The sequence below is a fragment of the Rana temporaria genome, chromosome 3 (genome assembly GCF_905171775.1).
Source record: "Rana temporaria chromosome 3, aRanTem1.1, whole genome shotgun sequence".
NCBI classification, from domain to species: domain Eukaryota; kingdom Metazoa; phylum Chordata; class Amphibia; order Anura; family Ranidae; genus Rana; species Rana temporaria.
In genome coordinates this window covers 233,731,990-233,745,448 of record NC_053491.1, presented here as the reverse complement: position 1 = coordinate 233,745,448, position 13,459 = coordinate 233,731,990, and positions in this window count along the sequence as shown.

The window sequence follows — 13,459 nt, the reverse complement described above, 5'->3', positions numbered from 1 at the left end:
GCGATGTCGGCAGCCGAAGTCGAGCAATTGCTCGGGTCTCAGCTGCCCCGCCTCCATCCTCAGTGAGGGAATCAGGAAGTGAAGCGTTGTGGCTTCACTTCCCGATTCCCTACTGCGCTATGTGAATGGGCGGATGTCTCCTGGAAAACACACAAGGTCCTAGAAGACACTGCTCCCCATTTCCCAGGAGGCAGCGCGGGGAGGAGTAGAAAGAAGACCACCGCGTACAAGGAAGTGCCTAGAAACAGCCACTTCTGGTAAGTATTTTTTATAATTTTATGTAGCCTTTTTGGCTATTTTTTTTTTTTAGGGTGGACCTCCGCTTTAAGGGGAACTCCATGCCAAAATTAAAAATTTTTTTACATGGGCCCCCCCAAAATACATACCAGGCCCTTCAGGTCTGGTATGGATTTTAAGTGGAACCCTGCACCAAAATAAAAAAATGGCGTAGGGTATTTAGAACAGCGCCGGTTGTTCACACTTTATGGAGAGGTCAGGAAAGCAGGGGGGGTGTGAGTGAGCACCCCCCCCGAACCATACCAGGCCACATGCCCTCAACATGGGGAGGGTGCTTTGGGGTCCCCCCGAATAACCTTGCCCCCATGTTGATGGTGACAAGGGCCTCTTCCCGACAACCCTTGCCTAGTGGTTGTGGGGGTCTGAGGGAGGGGGGCTTGTGGGAATCTGGAAGCCCATAGATGCCACCCCTACCCATTCACCAAAAAAAGCAGTAAAATGTGACAAAAGACAACTCAGACATTGCTTGCTAAATTTGTGTGGCCGACCTTTGTGGCACCCTAAAGCAGACATAACCCTAAACCTTTGTGTGAAATTGGTGTGCTGTCAGTGAGCCAATTTATTATTCTCATCATACCACAATCATGGACTGTTTTTTGCTTGTTTTGCTGAAGAAAGCTATTTTAGTTTCATTGTTTCTGGAGTGGACAATAACGACTGTATACGTTTTCAAATTGCTGCTTGGTGATTCCAAGTTACCATGTTACTATTTATATATATATATATATATATATATATATATATATATATATATATATATATACACACACACACGCGCACACACACACTATATTACCAAAAGTATTAGGATGCCCGCCTTTACACGCACATGAACTTTAATGGCATCCCAGTCTTAGTCCGTAAGGTTCAATATTGAGTTGGCCCATCCTTTGCAGCTTTAACAGATTCAGCTCTTCTGGGAAGCTGTCCATAAGGTTTAGGAATGTGTCAATGGGAATGATTGACCATTCTTCCAGTAGCACATTTTTGAGGTCAGAAGGCCTGGCTTGTAGTCTCCGCTCTAATTCATCCCAAAGGTGTTCTATCAGGTTGAGGTCAGGACTATGTGCAGGCCAGTCAAGTTAATCCACCCCAAATTCACTCATCCATGTCTTTTTTGGACCTTGTTTGGGCAATGGTGCCCAGTCATGTTGGAACAGGAAGGGGCCATTCCCAAACTGTTTCCACAAAGTTGGGAGCATGAAATTGTCCAAATGTCTTGGTATGCTGATGGAACTAAGGGGCCAAGCCCAACCCCTGAAAAACAATCCCACATCATAATCCCCCCTCCTCCAAATGATTTGGAATAAAGACATGGATGAGCGAGCTTGTGGTGGAGCAACTTGACTGGTCTGTACAGAGTCCTGACCTCAACCCGATAGAACACCTTTGGGAGGAATTAGAGCAGAGACTGAGAGCCAGGCCTTCTCATCCAACATCAGTGCCTGACCTCACAAATGCGCTTCGGGAAGAATGGTCAAATATTCCCATAGACACACTCCTAAACCTAGTGGACAGCTTTTTCAGAAGAGTTGAGGCTGTTATAGCTGCAAAGGGTGGACAACTCAATATTGAACCCTACGGACTAACCAGGTGGTATTTAACCCCCTCTAAACTTACATCTATATACCCTACAGCTGATCCGACCTGTTTAAGGGGATGCCAACTTTTAGGGTCAATGACCCATATCTGGTGGGAATGTCCTAGAATCCACCCCTTTTGGGGAAAAATGTTCTCTATGATTTGCAAGGTCACTGGTTGACAGATTTCTAGGTCTCTTTCAATAGCTCTCCTAAATGCTCAAATACCAAAAACGACACAAAAACTAATCAATTTTGTTCTCACAGGAGCCAAGCTTACAATTGCCAAAGTGTGGAAAAAATCTAAACCTTCTTTCTTGGATAATGACTCAAGAAAAGCTAGCTAGTATTCTAACTGATGCTGTTTCCGAAATTCGAAAACCTTTGGGAACCTTGGGCTAGATATGTAGGAATCTCTCTTATCCAGGGTGTTCCTCCGGTTTCTACATAACTCTATGGCCGAGTACTCACGAGCAGACATGTCCGATGAAAGCGGTCCGCGGACCGTTTTCATCGGACATGTCTGCCCGGGGACTTCTGTTCGATGGCTGTACACACCATCGAACAGAACTCTGCGTGTAAACAATACGCGGGGCGTGTCCGCGGTGTCGCCGCGACAATGACGCGGCGACGTGGGCGGGCCTGCCTTTTAAATGCTTCCACGCATGCATCAAAGTCATTCGACGCATGCGAGGGATGGCGGGCGGCCGGACATGTACGGTAGGTCTGTACAGACGACCGTACATGTCGGGGGGACAGGTTTCCAGCGGACTGTTTTAAAGCAAGTCCAGGAAACAGTTGTCCACTGGAAACCTGTCCGATCCGCCCGAAAATGGTCCTCTCGTGCCTACAGACGGCCAAACATGTCTGCTGAAACTGGTCCGCGGACCAGTTTCAGCAGACATGTTTGGTCGTGAGTACGGGGCCTATGTTAGGCACGTTTCCTATCTTCCCCCTTTCCTATCCCTTCTTTCCCTTTTCTCTCATACTTTTCCCCTCTTCTTTTTATTTTTCCCTCCTAAAGGGATTTCTGGTGATGTTCTGAGGGAGACCTATCTCTCCCTTTTTTTCCTTTCTGATTATACATAGAAATGATAGATAAAATATCCTCTTTAATAGATAATAAGGCTGATCTCTTTTTGCCTGGCTTTCCCGGGGATCTTTAAGTAAAACTGCAAGTATGGTGAGAAGTTTCCTCCCCTGGTGCAGTTAGTTCCCGATAAGGGGAACCAGGAGGACAGAAATGTGTTCGTTTATCAGTTGTCATATATAGGAGAAACTCTTATTTAAATTCTTCATATTAATTATTTAACATTCTAAAACCACATCTATCGTTTTAATGATATGTCTTTATTTATCTACAAAATAGTAGTATTTATTCTAAAAGGTCATCTACCAGATTTTATTCATAATGAGATGTACCGTAATGTACTGAATTGTAATATTTATTTTCTGAAAATAAAATATTTTGAAAAAAAATGTCATTGCCTCCTTCAGTGTACCAAGTCCACATTGTTCTTATCCCCCAAATCTGGTAAGGATTGGTCCCAAAGTTCCTACTACAGGCCAATCTCTCTACTCAATTATGATTTAAAAATATTAACAAAAATCTCTGGCCCAGATTCACAGCAGAGATACGACGGAGTATCTCAGATACTCCGTCGTATCTCTCAGAGTATCTATGCGACTGATTCATAGAATCAGTTACGCATAGATAGCCCTTAGATCCGACAGGTGTAATTGTTTTACACTGTCGGATCTTAGGATGCAATACCGCTGGGTGGAGTTTGCGTCGTATTCCAGCGTCGGGTATGCAAATGAGGTTTTACGGCGATCCACAACGGTTTTTCGCTAGTCTAGTTTCTCGTCGCAATTTTAGTCGTCGTTTTACCTGCCCTAACTTTACACAGCCCACGTATGTGCTGTATAAAGTATGGCCGTCGTCCCCGCGTCGAAATGTAAAAAATTTTTGTTCTTGCGTAAGACGTCCGGGAATACGAAAGTACGCTACGCACGTCGCCGTTCGAAAAAATGACGTCACTTCGATAAAAGCACGGCGGGAATTTCAAAACGGAGCATGCGCAGTAGGTCCGGCGCGGACCCTTTTGAATTACGCGGGCTTACGCCGGAGGCCGCCGGCGTAAGTTTTCATGCAAGTGCTTGGTGAATCAGGCACTTGCGATGAAAACTTGCGGCGGTGTAACGTATCTACGATACGTTACGCCGCCGCAGTTCTATGTGAATCTGGCCCTTAGCTACTAGAGATTGTTGAATGTCCTTCCAACCAAACTGGTTTTATGCCAGGGAAGTCGACTGATGTTAACCTAAGAAGGGCTTTCCCCTCCTGCAGTTGCCTTCGGCTGACTCCTCTACTAGAGTATTGGTGGCACTGGACATTGAGAAAGCTTTCGAGTCAGTTGCCTGCCCCTACATGTTCTTTGTATTGGAGGCTATGGGGTTTGGTGTGGAGTTTCATAAGTGGATTGAAATACTTTATAGGTCTCCGACAGCTCACATTAAATTGGGGGGTGATCTCCTATCTTCCTTTTTGGTAGAGAGAGGTATGAGGCAAGATTGTCCACTGTTCTTGGCCCTATTAGCCCTGATGATGGAGTGGCTGACCTTGGCTCTTAAGCCCTTGTAAGATTGGGGTTATTAGACTCCAGTGATAGGTGCGTTTTCCAGTGAGTACGCCAGTCCAGAACTGAGTTTTTAAGGGCCTGGTAGCCCACTTTTATTTAAAAGCACAAAAGTTCACAAATACAATAGCAGCCCTCGAAGAGGGTTCCACCATTCCTGTATCTTGCCAAATCAACAGTGTAGCCTCCTGGCTGTCACATTTGCTACCCGGCTGTTTCAGGCCTTTAGCCTAGGCCCCAGTTCTGTTCCTCAGAACAAACAGTTTCCCAGAGTTAAGCACAAACCTAGCTTACTCCCATTAAGGACATCTGCCTCCTGCAGACATCCACACAGCCTCCGACTTCTCTCAGAGAGATTGGGAATTCACCTGATTCCCAGGACAGACTTCATGTCTGTGGGTGGGGCCCTGAGCTATAGTCAGGTCACAACTAAATAGCCCAACACACAGCTGTGCAATCAGCATGCCTTTCTCTCTAAAATATGGCGTAAACCAGCAATCTTTCGCATAGCACAGAGTCCCACCCTCACACCCTGTACACACGATCGGTCCATCCGATGAAAACGGTCTGATGGACCGTTTTCACCGGTTAACCGATGAAGCTGACTGATGGTCAGTCGTGCCTACACACCATCGTGTCAGAAAAAAAACGATCGTGTCAGAACGCGGTGACGTAAAACACAACGGCGGGCTGAAAAAAACGAAGTTCAATGCTTCCAAGCATGCGTCGACTTGATTCTGAGCATTCGTGGATTTTTCCTATCAGTTAGGTATCCATCGGTTAAATTTAAAACAAGATTGCTTTTTTTAAACCTATGGATAAATAACTGATGGGGCCCACACACGATCGGTTTGGACCGATGAAAACGGTCCATCAGACCGTTCTCATCGGTTTAACCGATCATGTGTACGCGGCCTTAGACTTTTAACTGCAGTAGTGGGTATCCGTTTTGGTACTCTAGTAGAAAAACTAGTTATGTATGCAGATGACCTTACTTTATTTCTTAACAATCCCTGACCATCGCTTTGTGAGGCATTGCATATTCTCTGCGGTTTCTCTGAATTCTCAGGGTTGAAAGTAAATTGGGATAAATCTCAAATTATGCCCATTGACCCAGAGGCACAGCGGTTAGCAGACCTGACCCTTCCCTTAGTATGGACAAATACGATTAAATACCTAGGTATTTTTGTCTCTCCCTCTACATGAGATTAGTATTTATTAAATTTGGATCCACTGCTAGTAAATTGAGTACTGTCCGTGATACTTTTTTTATTTGCACATACAATTTTTCAGGACAAGCTTTCAGGTTATGTCCCCTTCTTAAAAGTCCAAACAGTACTAATTCACAAAAGTTTTAGAAAAATGTAAAAAAAAACAAAAAAAAAAACACACAATCTGAGGGAAAGGAAAAACCAAACAAACACATACAAATCAATGTATATGGCAATGGTAATAAAGCTAGCTTTTGAGTTGGTGAGAGTTACAGAGGGGGAAACCAATGTCTAAATTTAAAGCGGTGGTTCACCCTGCTGAACAACATTTCAGCATAAAATTCGGCATCGTAGCGCGAGCTACAGTATGCCGGTCTTACATTTTTTAACCCCGTACTCACTGTTTAATCGTACATAGACGATTCCGTCTGCCGCGGGGAATGGGCGTTCCTAGCAAGAGGGAGGGTGATTGACGGCCGACTCTGCCACGTCACGCTCCCCGAAGACAGCCGGAGTAGGTCTCGGCTCTTCACGGCGCCTGCGTACAGGCTATGCGCAGGCGCCGTGAAGAGCCAAGCCTATTTCGGCTATTTCCGGAGAAGCGTGACGCGCCAGAGCCGGCCGTCAATCACTTTCCGTCTGGATTGGAACGCCCATTCCCCGTGGGCAGACGGAATCGTCTAGGTCGGATTAAACAGTGAGTACGGGGATAAAAAATGTAAGACCGGCATACTGTAGCTCGCGCTACGATGCCGAATTTTATGATAGAATAAAAAAAAAAAAAAAAAATTTTTATTCTAGGGTGAACCCCCGCTTTAAGCTATTATTTTTTGTATCAAAAGGTAGTATCTCCACTGCTACAAAGTATGAAATCTAGATTGAAGGTCTGGTTGCATCTACCCCTCTCCTCGGTTGGGCGAATCAAACTTTTCAAAATTAAACTTCTGCCTGCTATTTTATACGTACTTAGACATTACCCTGAATGGTTACCCAAGTAATATTTTCAGCTTATCAACTCAGTCTTAGTCCTGTTTTTGTGGGGTTTGAGTCAGCCAAGGTTCAAATTAGGGGTCCCCAATAACCCTGGCATCAGGACAGCCTGGCCTGACCTGATCTTCATAAATATTTTTGGGCTGCCATGTTATTGCATGTTCATAACTGGCTGCTTGTGGATAATTCTAAAGCATCAGTGATTTTTGAGGCTTCCTGTATAGGTTCATTTGAGGTTTTGCGGAATCTTCTGTATGGAGGCCCCACCACCCCTCTTCCACTAACAAATGGGAGGGGGGCCTGCACGCCATTTTTCTTTTCTTTTTTTTTTTACCATTTTTTATATCAGCTCTTTTGTTTAAAGGGGTTGTAAAGGTTAGTTTTTTTATTTTCTAAATAGGTTCCTGTAAGCTAGTGCATTGTTGGTTCGCTATTCTTTTCCTTTGATTTCCCTTCTAAATGTTTTTTTTCTTTGTCTGAATTTCTCACTTCCTGTTCCTCCTCAGTAAGCTGTTCTGGCTGACTTACCCCAAGCCAGAACGGCTCGGATGATGGGGGCAAGCTTACTGAGGAGAAACAGGAAGTGAGAAATTCAGACAAAGAAAAAAAAATTTAGATGGGAAATCGAAGGAAAAGGTAAGTGAACCAGCAATGCACTAGCTTAAAGGAACCTATTTAGAAACTAAAAAACAAACCTTTAAAACCCCTTTAAATTAGGCTATCAGTGGGGAATCCCCCACTGACAGCAGGGATGACTCATTGTTATTAGGACTCCAGCAGGTGCAGGATCCTTAACCAGTTCAGCTCCAGAGAATTTTTTTTATTTTCTGAGATGAAAGAGTGATGGAGGGAGAAAGAGAGGCAGAGAGAAAGAAAGAAAGAGAAAGGGGGAAAGAGAATGAGAGAGAAAGAAAGAGAAAGAGGTAGGGAGGGAAGAAGAAAGAAGAAAGGAAAGAAAGAGGGATGGAGGGACAGCAGGCCCAAATCCTACACCACAATAGCAATATGTTTATTCCAGAAAGTTTAACAATCAGCATATAAAAAATGCTCCAAACACCTGGTGTTGGTTCTTCAATCATCCCGGCACCATGGTTGATATGGTAAATAATATAATATGAAATAGTTAAACTCATAATGCAGAATCAGTGGGAGCCCTGAGCGTGTGACTTGCCACTGTCACCTGCCACCAGATGCAGCCTGTTACTTGCCACCTTCGCATGCCACCAGATGCAGTGTGTCACTTGCCACTTCACTTGTCAGCAGATACAGCTTTTCACTTGCCATGTCACCTGCCACCAGATGACGCATGTCACTTGCCACACTGCCTGCCACCAGATGTGGATTGTCACTTGCCACGTCGCCTGCCACCAGATGTGAATTTGTCACTTGCCACGTCGCCTGCCACCAGATGCAGCTTGCCACCTGCTAAGTCCTTTATCATCAGGTGCAGCACTACTACAGAACTTGATGTGCACCTTTAACCCAGCTCTGTACCCCCCCAACACACAACAGAATTTCCAGCAGATCACCCCATGGCCACTCACCTGCAACTGTGGTCATTGGTGCCTGCAGCATCTCCGCCTGCACCTCTGGCTGTCAGCTAAGAATTGAGTGGCAGGGGAGGGGGTGGATGGCAGCTCTGTGGTGCCTGCGGGATCTCCCGGTATTCATTAAGCAACCCGTCATCGGCATTGACCACAGCTTTTGGCTGAAAACATGGCCGTGAGATCTCCTTCCTTCTAGCAGGTCTCTTTCCCCTTTGTTTAGTGGAGAGGGGAATGGCCTCCAACCTGGACAGCTTACTGGCTTCTCTCTTCAGTGTAAAAGTAGGCAATTTGCTTGTACACTGATGCCAGTTGGCTGCGCGGGCAGAGGCCCCTCCCCTTTCTACTGAACACAGTAGAGACCTCATTAGTAAGACCTCATCTGGAATATACAGTTCAGTTTTGGGCCCCAGTTCTCAAAAAGGATATCGGAGAACTGGAGAAAGTGCAGAGAAGGGCAACCAAACTGATAAGAGGAATGGAGGAGCTCAGCTATGAGGAAAGATTAGAAGAACTAAATTTATTCACTCTTGAGAAGAGGAGAATAAGGGGGGATATGATCAACATGTACAGATATATAAGGGGTCCATATAGTGAACTTGGTGTTGAGTTATTCACTTTACGGTCAACCCTGAGGACAAGGGGGCACTCTCTACGTCTAGAGGAAAAAAGATTTCACCTCCAAATACGGAAAGGTTTTTTCACAGTAAGAGCTGTGAAAATGTGGAACAGACTCCCTCCAGACGTGGTTCTGGCCAGCTCAGTAGACTGCTTTAAGAAAGGCCTGGATTCTTTCCTAAATGTACAGAATATAACTGAGTACTAAGATTTGTAGGTAAAGTTGATCCAGGGTAAATCCGATTGCCTCTCGGGGGATCAGGAAGGATTTTTTTCCCCTGCTGCAGCAAATTGGATCATGCTCTGCTAGGGTTTTTTGCCTTCCTCTGGATCAACTGTGGGTATGGAGTTGGGTGTATGGGATTGCATTTTGTTTGTTTATTTATTTTATTTTTTTATTTTTTTTGTGGTTGAACTGGATGGACTTGTGTCTTTTTTCAACCTGACTAACTATGTAACTATGATACCTGCTATCCAGAACGAGATCTTACGGCCATGTTTTCATACCCAGAAGCTGCAGCGGCTGGTGACAATGCCAAAAAAGTTCTGATGTTTGGGATGCGTTTAGATCGAGACGAGGGTCAAATTTTCAGGATTGTCCCAGGAAAATCAGGACTGTTGGCATGTATGCCAAAGTAGCACAAAATACTTCCCCAAGGTTGCATCGCAGCTGCACTCCACTGATGTGAAAGGGCATCATTGAAAGCAATGTTATTTTCATTGTCATGCAATTTAGTGCGACCCAAGTCTCATCTAAAATCAGTATGAACCATGCCTAATTAGAATATAAAACCTTACTTTGCTACACAGACATTATTTTGTACATGTTGTCTCTTTGACACTCACTCATTAAATTAAATTAAAACTTGTCACTTTTTAAACTAATTTCGGTCCAAGACTGATTTTCTACAACACACTGGAGAATCTATGACTGCTGAGCATTCTGAATACGACAATGCAAATATTTTGTTTTATTAATACTGCTCTGTCTCTTTGTTTTATTTACCTGCCGTGTTTACCATGTGCTGTAATGCCAGGCACTTCACTCCCTAACAACTTCATGACAGATGATAAAACAAAGCCTAATGTCTGAACACTTGAACAAAATTTTGCAAGCTATTAAAACTGTGTTGAAGGCTTGGTCTGTTATTAAAGCTGCTAGCCCTGATCCACCTGGGCATATGGCCCCACATACCCTCCCCTTATGTTTTAATGCCGAGATGTCAGAATTTATGTCAATCCCTGATCCGCATATATGGGAGGATCAGGGGCATTAAATACCTTAATCAGATTTGTGTTGGGGGAACGTTGCGGACCCTCGACAGTTTAAAGCAACAGTATAACCTACCTAGCAATCAGTCAGTGGTTCTCTATAACTCTGCTCTTGAAAATCTGCATAGAGATGATACCATGGTCCAACCTCTATCCACTACTTACAAAGAATTCTGTTCCTTTCATACTGGCCTTAAAGGGGTTGTAAAGGTTAATTTTTTATTTCATAATAGGTTCCTTTAAGCTAGTGCATTGTGGGTTCACTTACCTTTTCCTCTGATTTCCCTTCTAAATGTTTTTTTTCTTTGTCTGAATATCTCATTTCCTGTTTCTCCTCTGTAAGCTTGCCCCCATCATCCATGGGGGTTAGACAGCCAGAACAGCTTACTGAGGAGGAACAGGAAGTGAGAAATTCAGACAATTTAGAAGGGAAATCGAAGGAAAAGGTAAGTGAACCAACAACACACTAGCTTAAATTAACCTATTTAGAAAATAAAAAACAAACCTTTACAACCCCTTTAAGTCCCTCAGAAATAAATGGCTTGTTGACTTCCCTGTTTTGGATGAAGAGGATTTGGAGCATATGTGGGAATGCTACTTTTTACAATTGGTAATTGCTAGGGGTAGACTTATTCAATTTAAAATTCTCGACCGAGTCTACCTGACTCGCATGCTTTTGCACAGGAAATAAACATATGTACCAGGTGCCTCCTGGAGGTGTTCATCAGCCTCAGTGAAATACATCTCAGTTTTTTGGTTGTGTCCCCAGATCCAAGCATTCTGGGCGGCTGTGATTTCTTTCATTTTTTCTATTGCCACTATCCAGGTGCCACTGATGGTTGATGTGTGTGTGCCCGGGCTGGTGGACGCTCTAGCTTTTCATAGGGCCTCTAGAACTCTCTTGGGTTTATTACTTTTCTATGCACTCATTGTACTTAGATGGAAATCGTCCTCAACTCCTTCACTAAACTACTGGAAGTGATTGGTCAACCCAGCCTTGCCACTGTATAAAGGATGAGAAAAACAGAGGGCGCCTCCAGGTTAAACGTTTGAGAAGCTTTTAATATACAGACAACAGTGTGAACTTACATTGTAAAATCTTAAAATCCGGTAGGAAGTTAACTCGATAGGTGCTGAGAGGGGGGGTTGATGGGACGTCTATCCGGGCTGGTTGTAGTGCTGTTTTTGCTCTCGGGTGTCACTCCTAAGCCAGTCGGTCCTGTTGCTGTAAGAACAGCTGGTCCGGAGGGATAGTGGAAACGAGGCCCGGAGCGCAGCGTAGGCCACGGTGACGTCACCAGGTGCGACGACGTTTCAAAGCTGGCGCCGTCAGATGACTAAGCGCGCTTCTTTCTCAAGCATCGTATAAGGCCACTTATTTATCTTGTGGCTTTCCTAAAAAAGTTCATAAAGTGTAAAATATTGGGGTAAATTCACCATCTATGAATATTGCCCCTGACACTTCTGATTGACCTTTATTTTAATGAATAACATGAGCCTTAATGTACTGGCACTCTTATTTGTGTTATATTACTTTGCTAGGTGATTATATCTAGGAAGGTGTCCAGTTTAGGAAGGTGTCCATCCGTAAGAACCAGATTTGTGAATAATGAATGCTCTATTTTGATTGCTATGCTAAACATGTTATGTTTTATAACTGTCTATTTTATGTTGGTCTTTGTCTTATTCTGAGCCTGGGTATGCCCAATAGGCTCTGTCTTGTATTACACCCTAATAGCTTACAATAAAAATAATTTATGTGGAAAAACAAAAAAATGTGTGTCAAATATAGGAGCCAGGGTCTTCGATAGACTCCACCTGACCCAAGATGACAGCCAGAGTCACATGGCTGTCAGTATCCATCTGGATCGCTGCCCCAGGAAACCCATAGAGCAGGGGTGTCCAAACTTTTTTCAAAGAGGGCCAGATCTCACAAAGTGAACATACGTGAGGGCCGACCATTTACCTGACTTTTTTTAAACCATTAAAATTAAATGCAAATAAAATATTTTATGCAAAGTTTATTGCAAACGACATACTATTCATTTCATAACATTGATGACAATATATGATGATATATAATATATATATTCTCTGCTCAGGGTAACGATGAGCTCAGGCGTGTTATGTTTAAAAATATATATATAACTCTCTATATCTCTCTCAAACGGAAAGGAACCGCTGTTTTGCTGTTAATACATCTATCTTCTTTAGCCTGACAAATCCCAGCGCCGCGCTCATTCTTAGGATGAGCCTGGGCTATGTGCCCGAGCTCGCAAGGAAGCTGACAACGCGCACCGCCAATCACAGGCACTGTGACATTTCCCTGATCTCTGCATCTGCAGTCCGCAGATGCAGAGATCGTGAATAGTCAGAGTGCCTGTGATTGGCTCTTCGGGCTGTCAGCTTCATAGCGGCTCTGGCACATCGACTTCTGAACACACCCAGCCACACGCCCCGGCTCATACTAACAATGAGCATAGTGCTCGAGATTTGTCAAGCTAAAGAAGATAGATATATTAACAGCATAAAAAAAAAACACGCTCGAGCTTTGGGGGCCATAGATGGATATACTTGGTGGGCCACAGATTTGTGTGTATATATATATATATATATATGCAAATTCCAAGTGGGGGCCACATCAAACCGGAATGCGGGCCGCAAATGGCCCGCGGGCCGGACTTTGGACATGTCTGCCATAGAGGAACTATGTTCTTCTTGACTTCCTCTCCCTCTGTACTGCTGCTGCAGTTCAGCGCCACCTGCAGTGGAGAAAATAGACTGCACCTGCCTACACACTGAGCTGCACATTTTGGCACAGCCGGGTTATTTACGAAAGGCAAATCCACTTTGCACTAAAAGTGCACTTGGAAGTGCAGTAGCTGTAGATCTGAGGGGGAGAGCTTAAATGAGGGGAAGCTCTGCTGATTTTATCATCAAAAAGTCCTGCAAGCAGCATCTTCGGGGTGGTTTAGGAGCAGTGAATACACTGCTCCCAAAATGCCCCTGCCATTGTAATCAATAGCCAGCACTGCCTAAGAAATAAGCACCTGCAAAGCGCTTTTCCGAATGCTAGTGGGGGTTAAAAGCACCGCAGTAGTGGTCAAAAAGCGCAGCTAAAACTAGCGACGCTTTACCACTAAAGCAGCCAGCACCTCAGTGTGAAAGTAGCTTAAAAGAAATATCTCCCCAACTAAAAGACATCCCCCCACAACTGCCTTTATACCATCTGCACCTCCTGCATGCAGCCATCCCCTCTGCACTCCTCTCCTGTATATACTTCCACTGTCATATCCCCTCCTCACATA